The sequence below is a fragment of the Balaenoptera ricei genome, chromosome 5 (genome assembly GCF_028023285.1).
Source record: "Balaenoptera ricei isolate mBalRic1 chromosome 5, mBalRic1.hap2, whole genome shotgun sequence".
NCBI classification, from domain to species: domain Eukaryota; kingdom Metazoa; phylum Chordata; class Mammalia; order Artiodactyla; family Balaenopteridae; genus Balaenoptera; species Balaenoptera ricei.
The window spans coordinates 117721385-117739393 of record NC_082643.1 but is presented as its reverse complement, the minus strand read 5'-3'; the positions used below and the strand labels follow the sequence as shown (position 1 = coordinate 117739393).

Here is an 18009-nt window from a genome sequence, read left to right as displayed (position 1 = left end):
TCTATGTTTCTGTTTTTGTGCCAGTACCATATTGTCTTGATTACTGTAGATTTGTAGTATAGTCTGAAGTCAGGGAGTCTGATTCCTCCAGCTCCATTTTTTTCCCTCAAGACTGCTTTGGCTATTCGGGGTCTTTTGTGTCTCCATACAAATTTTAAGATGATTTGTTCTAGTTCCATAAAAAGTGCCATTGGTAATTTGATAGGGATTGCATTGAATCTGTAGATGGCTTTGGGTAGTATAGTCATTTTCACAATACTGATTCTTCCAATCCAAGAACATGGTATATCTCTCCATCTGTTGGTATCGTCTTTAATTTCTTTCATCAGTGTCTTATAGTTTTCTGCATACAGGTCTTTCGTCTCCCTAGGTAGGTTTATTCCTAGGTATTTTATTCTTTTTGTTGCAATGGTAAATGGGAGTGTTCCCATAATTTCTCTTTCAGATTTTTCATCATTAGTGTATAGGAATGCAAGAGATGTCTGTGCATTAATTTTGTATCTTGCAACTTTACCATATTCATTGATTAGCTCTAGTAGTTTTCTGGTGGCATTTTTAGGATTCTCTATGTATAGTATCATGTCATCTGCAAACAGTGGAGTGTTCAGTTCTTGATCAGACACATTTGCATCCCTTTGCTTGTAGCTTCCGTGGCTCTCTTCCTCTAACCATAATTCAAGCAAAGTCAAAGGTCTTAATGATATGCCTCTATCATTTTACTATACAGACTGTTCCTTAGCTCTGTCACTCAATATAATGGCTTTTCCTCCCCTTCAAGTTACCATTCCAGCACAGACCTTAAATTCCATTATTATATATTCAGCAAGCAGCTTGTTGGAACTTCCTTTATCAGATATGCCTGTTGCAAATATTTTCTCCCAGTCTGTAGCTTGTCTTTTCAATCTTTTGACAATGTCTTTCACAGGAAAAAAAAATTTTTTAATGAAGTCTAACTTTCCAATTCTTTCTTTCATGGATCATTCCTTTGGTGTCATATCTAAAAAGTCATCAGCATAGCCAAAGTCATCTAGATTTTCTCTTACTTTATCTTCTAGGGGTTTTATAGATTTTTAAAATTTTACAATTTGATCTCTGATTCATTTTGAGTTAATTTTCGGGAAGGGTGTAAGATCTGAGTAGGAAGTATTTTTTTAACATATGTCCAGTTGTTCCAATACAATGTATTGAAAAAACTATCCTTTCTCCATTGAATTGCCTTTGCTGTTTGTCAAAGATCAGTTGACTAACTTGTGTGGGTTTACTTCTGGGCTCTCTATTCTGTTCCATTGATCTATGCATCTATTATTTTGCCAATACGACACTGCCTTGATAACTGCAGCTTTATATTAATTCTTAAAGCTTGTTAGTGTCAGTCCGATGACTTTGTCCTTCTTCAGTATTGTGTTGGCTGCTCTGAATCTTGCTTTCCATATAAACTTTGCTTGCGTTTTCTTAAAATCCCTATTTCTGTTTTCTTTTTTTTTTTTTTTTTTCTTTTAGTACTTGGTCTTTGTCTCTTTGTTTCCAAAAGAAGAGACAAAATAGGGTAGCAGTTATGAGTGTGAGCTTGTGAAGTTTAGATTCCGACTTTGCCACTTTCTAGCCACATGACCCTTGAGCACACTGCTTAAATAGAGCTTTTCTCCTTTGCCAAACAGGTCGTAATATCTCCCTCATAGGTTCATTGCAAAGATCAAGTGAAATATCTTAAGTAAAGTATATCACATAGCACCTGGCATAGAGTAAGTGCCTCCTTAGCCATAATGTGTTTCCATATAGAGTTGAGTCTAATTCTTCACCTTCTCTTCGCTTTCACTGATTTAAAGTTCTCCTTTGACATCCCTGCCCCACTGCTTTAATTATTTAACTGTTGCTTCACGAAATGTTTTTTTTTATTCTTTTCCATTATAGTTTATTACAAGATATTGAATATAGTTCCCTGTGCTATACAGTAGGACCTTGTTGTTTGTCTATTTCCATTTTCTTAAGTGGACTATTGTAATCAATTTCTAACTGGTCTCCTCTCTTATGGCTCCAGTCTGTCCTCTTACTCCCTCAAAAAAATTTTTAAAAAACAACATTTACCGTGTCAGCCTTGAAATTAAAATGTTTCAATAATTGTCCAATATTCAAGGCAATTATAAATCTGTAACATTTTGAATAAGACCTTTTTATCTTCTGGTACCTACCTATCTTTTCAATTCAATTATCTATTATTCCCTTTTAAAGTGTGATATAGACACTTAGAATAGGAGAGAACAAGACAGAATAAAATCCCTGATTCAAATGCTAGATTCTAATGGAAATGATGGATACAAAAAAAGTAATATTGTTTATATAGTATAATAGATTGTTAAAATCACACACCCATAAGAAAAAAAAAGAAGAGGTTAGAAAGTGTTGGGAGGGAGCTTTCAACTTTGCATTGGGAGGCCAAAAGCAGATATACTGAGAATATTAAATTTTTTGCGTGCTTAATTTTCTTTCTTTATTTTTTTATTGAAGTATAGTTGATTTACAATGCTGTGTTAATTTTGGCTGTACAGCAAAGTGATTCAGTTTTACATATATATGTATACTTTTTTATATATTCTTTTCCATTATGGTTTATTACAGGATATTGAATATAGTTCCCTGTGCTATACAGTAGGACCTTGTTGTTTATGCATTCTGTATATAATAGTTTGCATCTGCTAATCCCAAACTCCCAGTCCTTCCTTCTCCCACCCCACCTCACCCTTGGCCACCACAAATCTGTTCTTTATGTCTGTGAATCTGTTTCTGTTTTGTAGATAAGTTCATTTGTGTCATAATTTAGATTCCACATATAAGTGATATTACATTTTAGTAGGACTAAAAGAAATGAGAGTGTATGTCATGTTTATACTTGGGGGACAAGTATTCTAGACAGAAGAAACAGCAAGTGCAGAAGCCCAGAGCTAGGTTATCTGAAGAGCACAGCATATTCAGAGAACATCGAGAAGGCCAGTGGGTTTGTTGAGAGTTCAGTGAAAGAGAAGTGGTAGACTAGGTAGAGTTGTAGAGACCACTCTGTGAATTTCACTGTTACTCTGAGTGAAATGGGGGAGTCCCTCTGGGGGTGGGAGTTGATCAGAAGAGAGGCCTAATCTGATGTACATTGTAAAATGATTCCTTTGGCCAAAAAACTGATGTGGGGAAAGAGCAGAGGCAGAAGTCAATTAGGAAGGTATTTCGATGATCCGGTGGAGATATAATGCTAATATGAACTGGAGTGAGAGCTGAGAAGGTTTTAAGATTGTTCAGAGTCTAAATACATTTTACAAGTAGAGCCAATAGATTGAAAATCTAGTGGGTGTGTGTGTGTGTCTCTAAGCAAATAAAGTAATGCATCTATCATTTACTTCTCTGGGGAAACTGTGAGAGGAATCAGTTTGGGGTTAAGAAAAATATCAGGGAATCAGATTTTGTCTTTTTAAAAAAATTTTATTGGCGTATAGTTGATTTACAATGTTGTGTTCATTTCTGCTGTACAGCAAAGTGAATCAGTTATGCATATACATATATCCACTCTGTTTTAGATTCTTTTACCATATAGGTCATTATGGAGTACTGAGAAGAGTTCCCTGTACTATATATTTAGTAGGGTCTTATGATTTGGTTTTGTTCTAGTTTTAGATATCCATTAGATTTCCAAGTGGAAATACCAAATAGGTCGTTGAACACACAAATAGAAGCAAGTAAAAGATTTAACTGGAGATGTAAATTTTCAAGTCAGCTTATAGATAGTGTTTAAAACCATGAAACAGTGTGAGGTCACAAAGGAAATGAATGTAAATAGAAATGAGATGAGTTTCAAGGACTAAGACCCAGGGAACTCCACATTTGGAGGATAGGGAGATGGGAAAGAACCAGAGAATGTGACTAAGAACTTATAGAAAACCAAAGATGTATGATTTCCTGGAAGTTGGGTAAAGATGGTTTTGTGTGGATGAGAGGATAATTAGTAATTAGTAAATTAGTTTGCTAGGCCTACCGTAATAAAGTACGGCAAAGTGAGTAGCTTAAACATCAGAAGTTTATTGTTTCACCGTTCTGGAGGCTGGAAGTCTGAGATCAAGATGTCAACAGAGCCTTGCTTCCTCTGTCCACATTGCCTTCTCCCCTTGCATGCGTCTGTGTTGAATGTGTCCTTTTTATAATTTCCCATTTTACCAGTCATATGGGTGTAGGGGCCTACCTTACTCCAGTATGACTTCATCTTAACTAATTGTATCTGTAATAATCTTATTTCCAAATAAGTTCACATTCTGAGATACTAGGGGCTAGGGCTTCAACATACACATTTTGGGGGGGACACAAGTCAAACTATAGGAGTTACTCTCAACTTTGTTATGCCATTTCATTCTTTTTATAAATAGCTAATTTGGTTTATAAGTACTTGTTTAGAATTTTTACACCTTATATTCATGAATTATATTTCCTATAATTTCCTTTTTCATATCATCCCTTCATCAATTACTACTATCAAGATTATGGTAGCCTAATAAAATGAGGTTGACAGGTATTACTATTTTTTTCATTTATCTGAAAAAGACTGTGTAAGTTTGGAATTATTTATTCCTTGAAGCTTTGATAGGACCTTATGGTGAAGGAATCAGTGACTAGAGTGTTTTTTTGGGAATATTTTTGACTATTTATTCAAATTCTTGTATTTCACTTTATTCATTTTGAGGCTTCTTTTAAATCAATTTTATAAAGCTACCTTTTCTCAAAAGTTTATTTACTTAAATTCTTTTAAAACTAAAATCTTTTCTTATAAATTCATCAATAACTTTCTTGTATCTTTTTAATGCCTGAAGGAAAGCTAGTTATCTTCTCTTTCTCATCCCTATAATTTATGTGTGATTTATCTCTTTTTAATCTTAATGTGTCAAATTTATCAGCCTTTTGAAAAGAATCAGGTTTTAGATTTGTTTTTTTATTGTATTTTTTATCTGAATTTTTTCAGTTCATTTTTGATATGTCTTTTCTTCTATCATCTTTGTTATTATTTTATTATTTTGTAGCTTCTTGAGAAGAATGCTTACCTTATTAGCTCATTAATTTTCACACTTTTTTTGAGTACATGCTTCTAAGGCTCTAAATTTATCTATTATGATAGCTTAATTCACAAATTTTGATATGTGATATTTTGGACATAATTGTAACATAAAATATATATTCATGTTTTTCTTTGTCTTAACTTATTTAGGTTATGTTTCTTAAATTTTTAATATATGAGAATTTTCTAGTTGTTTTGTTATTAGTTCCTAGATTAATTACATAATGGTTATAGTACATCTCTATGTGGCTTTTAGTTCTTTGAAATTTTTTGAGACATTCTTTAGGACTCAGTATGATTAATTTTTGTAAATATCTCCAAGTTCAGTATGCATTCTACAGTTGTTGACTATCGTAGTTTAACTATGTCTTTTAGACCAAATTTGTTAATCGTGTTTATAGGTATTCTTGAACTTACTAATCTTCTATCCAACTTTTCAGTCAATTCCTGAGAAATGTCATAATTCATCCTCTACAACTGGGAATTTAAAAATGACACCTTGTAGTTCTGCTTTATATATTTGAGGTTGTGATAGTAGATGCATGTAAATTTAAATTTTAATGACTTCCTAGTAAATTGAATTTTTTATTGTTTTACAGTGATCTCTGTATCTCTAGTAATTCTGCCTTGAATCTAATTTCCTGGTATTTACATAGCTTTGTCAGTTTTCTTTTAATTAAAATATTTCTGATGTATCTTTTTCTAGATGTTTACCTTCACACATACTTTCATGTGTCACTTTTATTTTATTTTATTTTTTGGCTGTGTTGGGTCTTCGTTTCTGTGCGAGGGCTTTCTCTAGTTGCGGCGAGCGGGGGCCACTCTTCATCGCGGTGCGCAGGCCTCTCACTATCGCAGCCTCTCTTGTTGCGGAGCACAGGCTCCAGACGCGCAGGCTCAGTAGTTGTGGCTCACGGGCCCAGCTGCTCCGCGGCATGTGGGATCCTCCCAGACCAGGGCACGAACCCGCATCCCCCGCATTGGCAGGCAGACTCCCAACTGCTGCGCCACCAGGGAAGCCCCATGTGTCACTTTTAAACAACATATACTTGGATTTGTCAAACTGCCAATCTTTGATTTTAAAAGATAATTTAGTTTATATTTAGTGTGATTACTAACATAAACAGACCTAAATATTTTTTGTTTTGCATTAGTCCTACCTTTTCTAGGTTTCTTTTTCTCCTCTTTATTCTTTTTTTAATTGAGTATTTTTCTTGCATTTCATTCTCTCTCCTCTACTAGTCTTGAATATATATATTCTGTCTTTGTTTCATTAGAAATCAAAATATGCATGCCTAACTTACCAATGTCTTAAGTCAGTTAATATCATTACCATAATACAGGGTTCTTAGAACATTTTTACTCCATTTACTCCCTTCTGACTTCTGTGGTATTGTTTTTGTTTATTTCAATTGGTCTTTGATTTTGTTTTTAGCCCCATAAAGCTTTATTATTCTCATTTTATATATTTAAGGTCCTTTAGATTAATTTACATTTTTAACAATTATTTTATCTTCACTCTGTTCAACAATTTGAACATTCTTCCTATGTTTGAGAAATTCACGATCCTAGAAGTTTCCACTTCTTCACTTTAGATATCAGATGATTATTTCCCAGCCTCTCTCACAGCCAAGGCATGGACATGCCAGCTAAAAGTGTGTAATCAGATGTACCTCTACCAGACTTTGACTTAGAAGCTAGTGAAGTGAAGAAGCAGGTCCAGAACAGATTCCCTTTAGGTTAGGGTGTCTTCACCTATATCCAAGGTCCAGAGACATCAGTAACAGCATCTCTTGAAGAGCTGCCGGGATCTCAATACTAACAATGCTGAATGTGCAATATTTGGTCTATGGTCATTTTTTCAAAATGGACCTTTATGTTTTGGGGTCTGTGTGTGTGTGTGCATGTGTGTGGTCTTAATTGTGACATGAGCAGAATGATATGACTAAATCTAATTAAGAACTATTTTTTATTGCATTTTTCAATCATCCTGATGTTTGCATTCCAATTATAGTTTGTAAGTTACACTACCATCTGATTCTATACTCATTTATGATATATTCTGTGATATTGAACATCATTTCTTTGTCTCTAAAATACTTTAACAAATTTTTAATGACATTTGTGGAAACAACTTTCGGAAAAACTCAAAATGTGAACAGAGGGCTTCCCTGGTGGCGCAGTGGTTGAGAATCTGCCTGCCAATGCAGGGGACACGGGTTCGAGGCCTGGTCTGGGAAGATCCCACATGCCGTGGAGCGGCTGGGCCCGTGAGCCACAATTACTGAGCCTGCGCATCTGGAGCCTGTGCTCCGCAACAAGAGAGGCCGCGATGGTGAGAGGCCCGCGCACCGTGATGAAGAGTGGCCCACGCTTGCCGCAACTGGAGAAGGCCCTTGCACAGAAACGAAGACCCAACACAGCCATAAAATAAAAATAAATAAATTAATTAATAAATTAATTAATTAAAAAAAATTAAAAAAACAATGTGAACAGAAATAAATTATATGCTTATACCTATTACTCAGGATGATTAATTTGAGTATATTTCATTGCATGAATAACCTCCTAATGATCCATTATCGTTCAAATAATCAGCAAAGCAGCTACATATGAACAGGTATTTTTATAGATTATCAGGTAAATGATAAATTATAATGAAAGCACATAATACTACAATTCTAAGATATAACTGTGAGCAGTAGAAATTGATATCTAGAAATCTTTCTTTGCAAATAAATCATAATGCCATTTTAAACAGAATTGTAACCACAATTTTAAATTATTTTGAATATAGTTCTTAACGTTTTATATTTCCTCATCAGAACTGAGAAGTAAAGTAAATTGGGAGATGACCTAAATCATAGTGTTCATGTTTTTTCTCTTTTGTATTTAAGTTTTGCTTAACATTCATTTTATGTTGTTTATTTACTCAAGATTATGAAAAGGAGTTAATCATTTAAGCAGATTCAGATCTTCAAAAATTATGTTTTTGGGGGCAAATGAAATTATTGCACAAACATAATTGCATAATAGAGAAATGTAAAACTGAATGGTAACTCTATTTCACACACAAAAAAATACATTGTACCTACTTAAGAAATAGAATTCGTAAATCCTAAAGAAAATGTTAATTTGGAAACAAGATATGGCAAAGCTGGTTTATACATCTTTGCATTACAGGCATTATAATTTTGTTCCTTTAAGTAAAAGATTTAGATATTAAAAGTTTGCAAAAACTAGCACGATATTAAGGACAGGTGATATTTCATTTATCTTTATCTTGGGTATAACAGCAAAAAATATACTTAATTAAAAAACAGAAATAAGAATTCAGAAACAGGGAATCATACAAGCAGTGTAATATTGGTTGTTTATTTCAAATATGAGGAAGAGAATTGACTAAATGTATTTGGTGTAGAATTGTGGCGTAATTGGTGTTTTAACTTTAAGAATCACTGATGTTTCTCTGATGTCAACAGCAGAATACTTGTCCTAAGAGCAAAGTAACCTGTGGGCTCTGTACTCAGCACTTCAGCTGTCTATGGAGAGGAAGTGAGTACATTTTTGCAATAAAAGCAAGAACATATCGCCCTCTAGTGTTGAAAAAGCTAGGAGATTGAAGGATTGTTCAGAAGTACAGAAAGAATACATTTTAAAAAGCAAATGTCTTATTTTCTCTCTTCAAATAAATGTGATATACCAATATTTAGGTTAACATCTTGAATTCTAGAAACACAAATGCCAAACATGATTGATTAACCTATTTGTATGGCCCGTGTTATAAGAAATGTTAACTAGATTGAGAATAAATTATTTCTTTTTAATATTTTACTTTAAAAAAATTTTTTAATTATATTACATTTTATTGTAGTTGTAAACTTTATGAATTAGTTATAATACTTTATATCCTAGTATTTATAATAACTTTACTTTTATTATAAAAATTAGTTGTAAGTATTCTTTTAATTGTTAAAAAGGTATTGAATACAATTCTGTAGCATGGGTCACTAAATTAGCAGAGGTGTATGGGTCCTTTGTAGCCAGAGTCTATGCGTAGAGAAAAATCTTTTCCCTTCTCTGAAATGCAAGACTGAAGATTATGTGAAAATTTTATTAGAAAAAGTCATCTAGAAAATAAAAGTAGGAAGTTAATGATTAAGGCAGAAAGAACAACATATTTATCACTGTATTAATAAAATGAAAGACTGACACAAAGTAAATTCTGGGGGAAAATATACCAATATTAATATAATCCAAGTTTCTCCAGACTTCCACTGTCTGTAGGTACACATGGGCTCTGGTTAATCATAAAGCTCCTACATTATTGGCTCTTCTCTCTCATCACACAGTCATTTCAGTGCCCTTCAAGGTTTCATCTGTGCTTGTCAAATGGTAGGTCCATCCTGGCTTTCCTGCCTGTCACCAATCTCACTGCACAGAAATCACTGAATGTGTCTCAGCAAGGCCACTGCTGCAGGCACCCACCATGGAAACACTAGTGCACACGCAGAGTTGTGCCTTCCTATATCCCCAGTGCTCTATGTGCATGAGGGTCTTGAACAAGTTTTGCAAATCAACTCAGGCAAATGGATGGATGCGTGTCTGCTGCTCCTTGAAGACTCAAGTTGATCAGAGATGCCAGTGCCTATCTCAGGGGTAGACAAAACTTTGACATTTGGGTATCCTGCCACCCTTTTTAATCCAAGTACCATATTTTTCATTTCAGTAACAGATTAATATGAATTTGGTATTTTTAAAGAATTATTTACATATATCTTCTGACAAATTTGGACTCATCAGAAACAATTGATGCATCATAATATTTTAGTTATAAGTAAACTTAGAGATAATTTGGTGCAATTGATTTTCCAATTTTCAAAATCTTAGACTTGAATTCTGAGATCATTGTTCCAATAGGACTATTACAAATATACTAACATGGAATATAAATTTAACTGATTTAGTCAAGATTATTAAGTTTCAACTGTGTGTCTAATTTAGTATTGGGTTATGCTTGAGGGGAGGGAAAGTAGTTTAGTGTGAAAAGAGAAGTTTAATAAACAGACTAGTCTATTGAAAATGTACCCACAATCATCTTGGGAAGACTTAAATAAGTTTAACAAAAATGTAAGGGTATCACAAAAAATATATGGGTGACATATTCTTCAGCTATTTAGAGGAAGAAGGATTATCAGGGATCAGAATGAATAGGGAAGGCTTATTATTCACAAAATTATAGAATTTTAGAGTTTGAAACAACCTTAATGTTATCAAATTCACCTCCTTTAAAATTTTCTACTTAGATTTTTTGTGCTTTTTATAAATATAGTTCATGGTTCCTGCAGAAAATTCAAATGATATAGAAAAGTATAAGAAAGACATAGATGGTCAATCTCTTAATGAGTATCCTTTCAAATCTCCCCTTTTTAATGGATACATGGAAATAGAAAGATAAACAGCTACGTTTCTTTAGTTTCCCAATGACGAAATTGAAGCTCAGACTTTTTCTCCCACCCCACAAGTTTCTGGAGAAGATAGCATTTGAGCTATTCCTTGAGGTAGAGAAAAAAGTTTAATATATGCAAGATGTGAATAAGTTGCTGATTTAGTATAATTGTTTCATGCATGAGACAAAGACTCTTTGCTTGACCAAACTCTAATTAAGCAGGCTTCTGAACATTTTCCCAGGTGTGCACTTTCTTGCAAAATCTAGTTTTCACAAGAATCCTGCTCACTCAGTTTACCCAGAATCCCCCCCACCCCCACCCTCGATATCTGATCACCCTCAATATCCAATCAGGTTCCTCATCCTCCACCACCCCCCAGACGATGTCTGATAAGCCCAGCCTGCCTTTAGCAAGAATCCTGTTAGGTAGTTTTAGCTAGACCCTCCCTTACATAGAATGTTTCCTCTTAGTAATTTTCCATTCACTGACTCCCGCCCTGATCCTTGGCTATAAATTCCTACTTGCCCAAACTGTATTTGGAGTTGAGCCCATCTCTCTCCCCCACTATAAAACCCCATTGCAGTGGTCCCTATACCTATCACAATGGTCTTGAGTAAAGTCTGCCTGACCACCTTTGAGTGTCATTGAATGTTTTTTTGTTAACATATGACTTACAAGGTGGTCTACAATGTGCTGAAGACTCAATTCTGAATAAATCGCAGTCCCTGGCTTCATGGGAATTCATGAGTAATTAAATTGAAACTCATTTAAACTAACGTTTGCAAGGCAGGGGAGGGAGAGTGATTTTCTTGTTGTGGCTTTATCTAAACTGAATCTCTAAAAGTGAAACAGAGCTGGTCAAACTTAGAAATAGGAGAGACAACATTGGTCATTCCAGAACTGCAAATGGGTCAACATGTAAAGTGCAGGAATAACAAGATGAAAGAATTTTGCAAGAGAAAACTTTCAAAAAGTTTGACTTTAAAGGTGCAGAGAAAGATTAAGGCAGTCGCTAGGGCTGGGGTAGGGAGTAACTGTGAGAGGAATTTGTATGAACACAGGTGTGTTAAATTTGTGAAGAAGATTATAGTCTTAAACTAAAATAAATACAGGACAGGCAGATAGACTTAAATTAGTGAGCAAATGGTGGCGACTAAAGCCATTCAGATATTAAAATATTGTAATTACCAGACAAAACATATGCAAACACTGTTTACAGTGAATTACTAACATGATTATCCCCAGTTTTTAACTAAATCCTCAGAAAAGAGAGGTTGAAGTTCTAGAAAAGACTTAGGGGTGAAAGGAAATAAAATAACTTTACAAGAGATATATATTTTCCACAGAACCAGGAAGCAAGTAAGTAAGTAAAGTGATACTTCCTTAGGTTTGGGAAACATTGATGGGAGTCAGTTTGGCTCCCTGGGTGATGTTTAGCTGGTTCAACCCTCACTTTCTATTTTCTTTGTAGCGTAAATTGAGGAGTTAGGTGGTGGGTATAGCAGGCTTAAAAAGTTATTGAAATCATCAGAGTATATATAGTTGGGGGAAAAGAAATGAAAAAAACAATGATGGATATAAGAAGGACTTCTCAATCACGTGTTCCTTTTGTTATAACTAGTTATGTTATAATTTTAAGTTAAAATGTAGGATAAAAATTATGTTTGTCGTGTAATCACAGCTACATAAAACCAGATTACAAACTACGTATAGAGAAGACACTAGGAAGAAATATATGAGAGGTTTTTGTTAAGCAATGTTCATTTCATTTTTATTTTTCTAGATTTTCAAATTTTTCATGCTTTTGTAATGAGATTTATATAATAACTTGCACAAAGTAGTAGTGTCAGTTTTTAAAAATATTTTTCATTTCACCTTTGTAGATGAGACAATTTATAGAAAAACAGCCTACTTTTGAGAGAAAATGGTTAAGATTATATCTAAATAAGGAAGCATACCATTGTATTTCCTCAGTCATCTTTTGCAGCTCCCGTGTAAATTGTTTATATGGAGAGAAAATAAAATGGCGATAGGAAATGGAAATATTGTCATATAGATTGGCTGATTAATGGCCACACTTCACAGTAAATTCATTAGCACAAGTTTTATATCCAGTGTTAAAAAAATAAAAAAGACTTTCTAGAAATGAAAGAAAAATAGATAGTAAATAAAGAGAAGAAATTAAGAACAGATGAAAGCAAAATAAGGTAGGTTTTTTTTTTTTTTTATGATGAGATGATATACAGCTGAATTTGTAGATGTACCTGGAAAATAGTAGGCTGTTAATAAAGGTTGATACATTTATGTGTTGAATGAATGTTGGATGAATGCCTTTGCTTCTTACCTAAAGGAGAAAATAGAAGCATATCCAAAATTGAATTTTAGACAGCTTATCTGGTCCTAGTTTGATTTTGAATGTCCCATTGTAAATATTACCCCCAAATCTAGACAAAAATGAGACAGATGCCACAAATCTATCCAAAGTCATCCCAAGTTTCTAAGGGAGTTGTCTGGATTTCAGGAATCTTTAAGAAAGATACAGGCATTTCAAAGTGGTTTAATTCTATTTAATTCTGGACCATACTGGAGATATCATTATTTCGGTAGTGTTAAGGGCAAAAATCAATAATGAAATTTTAAATATAAATACAAACAGAGTTTTACACAATGATTACTTTACTAGATCACCCCACTTGATCACAAATAGCATTTCTGCTACTCTATCTAGAAATCTTATGTGGCAAAGCAGAATAAATATCCATTTAGTATTTTCCTTCTCAAAGTTCCCATGTTTTTCTGATAAACGAGATAAATATATAGATATTTACAGTTTGATTTTAATAAAAATGGATTCTTTTTGAAAAATCATATTGTTTCTCTGCTTTAGGAAACAAGACCTAGGAAAATGGTAAATAGGCACTATATATATCTCTAAGAAATGATGAGAAAAGAAATCAACTGAAATTTACTTTTCTATTTACTGAGTTGCCTTTTGAAGTGTGAATACAGCTGATAGCTCAGAGCTATGTACCTAGTATAATATGATGTTACAATGTACTATGGTGGTAGTAATGTTATCATTATGTTTGAAATGACACTTTTAGGAGTTGTACTGATAAAAAATGCACACTTGAAGACTGAAATAAGTGTATGTCACTGAAATCAAGAAAATATGAAATGTATAAAAGTTAAGTAGTAGTCAACTGGTTATTTACAAGGGTAGAAAATATCCTTATTGCAGAAAATCATAAAATAAGTATACTTCTTTGATTTTGAGTAAATATAACAATTACTCATCACTTTACACCTTTATTTGAAAAAAGTTATATATGCAGCTTTGGTTGTTGCCAAGAATAATATCACAATACTTTGTGTCCTGGAAGCTGAAAGGAGCGCCAAGTGACCAAACTACATGTTATCAACCAATTCCTAGTCTCAAGTTCTGTTGAGTCAATAGTGGATATTTTCAGGAACCACTTGGAATCATAGGAGACTACATTGATCTACAGCTAAAACCTCTGCAGTATTTATAAAACCAGGTTAAACGATTTGAATTATCTGTGCTCTCTTGAGTAGTGTTTCGCAAAAACTTTTGACCCTGACTCAGAATAAAAAATAATCTTGCATTGGGACCCAGAACAAAATAAATACACACACACACACACACACACACAACAAACAAACATGTTTCCTAAGGCACTATTTACCTTTACCCTTCATGAAGTACATCAATATTTCTATTCTCATCTATTTTCTTTTCTTTTATGTGGTGCTGACCTATAATTTGAAAAAAAAAAGAGTATCTCTCTTGAAATATGGTTATAAATTTTGGAATTCTCCCCCAGAGATTGAAGGTGCCATTAATATATTTGAATGAATGGTTAACTGTGTACATAGCACAGTTTTTAATTAAAAACACTGCTTTATTTATATGAAATATAAGCTAATTCTTCATAATATTCCTAAGGGCAAACAAAAATCTCATGAAGCATGTAGAAATGGGATACTTGATAAAATGTTTTCCCCCGCATGTATCATGAAAAGTCAAAGGTGGTCGAATTATTGCAATTCTTATGTCATCCCAACTTACAACACAGCTTCTTTTGAGCTAATCCAATTCACTTATAGATGTTTTCTGCATTTTTGTTAGATATTTTTAACTTTGAATATCTGAATTTTTAAAGTTGAAATAATACTTGCCAATATCTGGGCTAAAGTACTTAATTACGGTAACTGCTAAGAGTTTGGTTTCAACTAACTTAATTTTAATTTTTCTCATCAGTGCAACTGTGAGGAAATAGAACTCTAGCATCACAAATCACTCGTGGTATAATCTCAGTCTTTTTTCTACACCCTCTAAACCTCAATTTCTTCATTTAAAAACTAGACTAATAATGGCTAAACAGGATGATGAATGCAAAGAAAGTAGCATAATGACTGGCAAGTAGTAGCTACTCATTAAATGCTGGTAAATATTTTCTCTTTTTTTTCAATTTCAGCTGAACTTTAAGAGCCTCTTGGACATTCTGTATAGTTCATCAGTTCACATTCAAGAAAGAAACAATCACACATACAATCATTGCAATTCTTAGCCCCTGACTTACTTCTGAATTTCCTTCTTGCCAAAAATCACTCTAGTACCTGCAGTTGCTTTGTTTACTAATTTCTTTGCTGCTACCAGATATTACAAAAAGTTTACAATGATTGAGACCCCTTGGTAAATGGACTTTGCAGACTGTATTTTAGAAAATCTATAAACACAGTTTGGAAATAAGTTAAAGAGCAATTTTAAAACAGATACACAGAACAATAATTTTTTCATACTATCTAATCTTAAAAGAGGGAAATTCTGGGAACTATTTATTCCACTACTATTGATATGATGAGTCACACTTGGAAGATTAGAAGTTAAAAAAAAGAAAAAGAAGAGTGAGAACAAGGAAAGCAGCACCTAAAAAAGCCTTGCTTTTTTTCTCATCAAAGTCTGCACAGGGATCACACAACTGGAATTTCGGGATAGATTGTTGCCAAAATAATGAGAAGGTCTCCTTTCCAAATTTTTAACAATAGATTTATTAGGATATGTGAAAGCCAGATTTAGCAGAATTGGGATCAAAGTCTATTTAACTTGCTTGGTATGGTGCTTGAGGAAATATCAGTTCTTCACAGATGCAGTTTACTCAGTCATCCACACATTTGTCCATTCATTCGGTAACAAAAGACCGACATGGTGGAAGGGGAAAGCGGACAAAGTGCTCCTGTTTGTGCCAATTCGTTGCTAACTGGTCTCAGGTTCATCCTTCACAATGCATTTTATTAAGGTGAAATTAAAATTTAACATATCACCTAGACTCCTTAAAAACACATGCCACATAATTTTTAGACTTTTGGAGCAGCATTTTAATGTCTTCACCATTATCTTTAAATGAATATTCTTAATTTTATATGACTCATTTAACATACATGTGGCTTTAAAAATAATCTTGATTGTCTTATTTGACCTTTCCAAGATGCTTAAGTTGGTGTTCCTACCTCCTTGCACTTTGCCTTGCCTTTTTTTTTTTTTTAAATGGTCACAGTACTAGATAGGCATATAGGAAACCTACTTTTCCTCCTGTGTGTTTCTCCTTTACTCTCGCACTACTATCACACTTATAACACTTCCAACACAAGGTGTGTGAGGTTCTCCCACACACACCAAGCAGTGCTTTGTGACACCAGCCGAGCATCCTACAATTCAAATTTGACACTGACTGGAGTTAGCACAGACCCCATAGGTTAGGGGCTCAGTCCCATAAGACTGCTCCCGTCTTCAGATCCAATCACAAGTAGTAGGTCCCTGGCTCTGTCCAACTTGGCTACAGATCGGAGGTCCCCATGACGCCCCACCTTGGATTTGATTATTTGCTAAAACAGCTCACAGAACTCAAGGAAACACCTACTTAGTTTTACCAGTTTATTATATGATAAAGGATACAGATGAACAACTAGATGAAGAGATCCATAGGGCAAGGGCTGGTTCAGTCCTGAGAGTAGGACCCTCTGTCCTCACAGAGTTGGGGGTGTGTCACCCTCCCAGTGAGTGGATGTGTTCCCAAACCTGGAAGCTCTCCAAACCCAGTACTTTGGGAGGTTTTATAGAGGCTTCATTGCATTGGCGTGATCAGTCATTTCTAGCCCCTCTCCACTTCCTAGAGGATAGGGCTGGGCTGAAAGTTCCAAGCTTCTAACTGTTGTTTGGTCTTTCTGGTGCCCAGCTCCCATCCAGGAACCCACTAACTGTTGCCTCTGAAGCTGAATCCAGCCTCTGTACCCTGGTACTGAATTAAGTCTCTGAGACAGAATTTTGGGTGAAGTAGAAAAGAATAGCTTTATTGCTTTGCCAGGCAAAGGGAGCCACAGTGGGCTAATACCCTCAAAACTGTGTGTCCCAACCTGGAGTAAGGGGTTTTATGGTAGTGGTTCAAAGAGAGCATGATCAGCTCGTGGACATTCTTCTGATTGGTTGGTGGTGAGGTAAGTGGGAGTCAGCATGATCAACCTTCTGATTCCAACCAGTCTGGGGTCTACGTGCCTGTGGGCACCATATCAAAGTTAACCGTTAACCGTTAACTTCTCCCGCATGGTAGGGGTTTCACTATTTGCAAACAGCTCAGAGATATTGTGTGTATCCCTTATTGGGGAACCAGGACCTTGCCCCAAGGCTGCACTATTGTTTCTCTTGACTGTTGTTTCTCCCTTGTCTTGTATCCCCTCCCTTCCCTAATGAACCATTGCTTGAACCTGCCGGTTGGAACTCAGGGAAGGTCATGGAGGCTGAATGAAGACTATTTCCTGTAATCAAAGAAATGGGGGACACAGGAAGGCTTTTGAGCCCAGGAGCCCCACAGAGTCCTGCTCATATCACCTCATTAGGACAAAAGACACTCGTATCACCCAGGAAATAACAAGGGATTTAGGAGCTCTGTGCCAGGAACTGGGGGCAGAGATCAATATACATTGTTGGGGCTCAAGGTAGCCACCCCAAATGTGCCAAAGTGGCATATTGATTATTTGGAATTAAAGTTACTTAAGAAACAGCCAGTGCAAGAAGAACACTCTACCTCTCCTTTGTCTCCAGAAATTAGGAAATAAATCTCCCATGTGAAAGGTACCTTCCCTGAAGCAGGAGGTAGGGAGACATCTTTATCACCAGAGATAGGGAATTCAGAGTAGAGAAGACTGTGTAAACAAACTGCTTAGATTCTTCACTAACTAGTACCCAAGCCCAAGTTTCTTTGTCTTGTCAATTCCTCTCAAATTTATTGTTTCTTTGCCTAAAAGCTGCTTGCTTTGGTCACTTCTTAAGTCCTATATCTATGAGACCTCCATACATATGAAATTAACTTGGTTTTTCTCCTGCTGTCTTTTTTTTTTTTTTTTTTCATTTTAATTGTTAGAACACCCCAAAGAACCAAGTGGGCTAGGGGGGAAATT

The 18009-nt window shown here is 34.8% G+C and overlaps 1 protein-coding gene across 5 annotated transcripts in view; it reads left to right on the top strand.

The window, feature by feature from the left end:
* The window catches only part of LOC132366631 (bifunctional heparan sulfate N-deacetylase/N-sulfotransferase 4), an 843093-nt gene that overhangs the window by 578747 nt on the left and 246337 nt on the right, over positions 1-18009 (top strand). Inside the window, exon 1 of one of the 5 annotated variants that reach the window (XM_059924231.1) lies at positions 8603-8638. The exons of the other annotated variants lie outside the window; for them this stretch is intronic. The gene's annotated coding sequence lies outside the window, so the exon portion shown is untranslated. Of the gene's footprint in view, positions 1-8602; positions 8639-18009 lie in introns of those variants that run through there. 5 annotated transcript variants of the gene reach the window in all.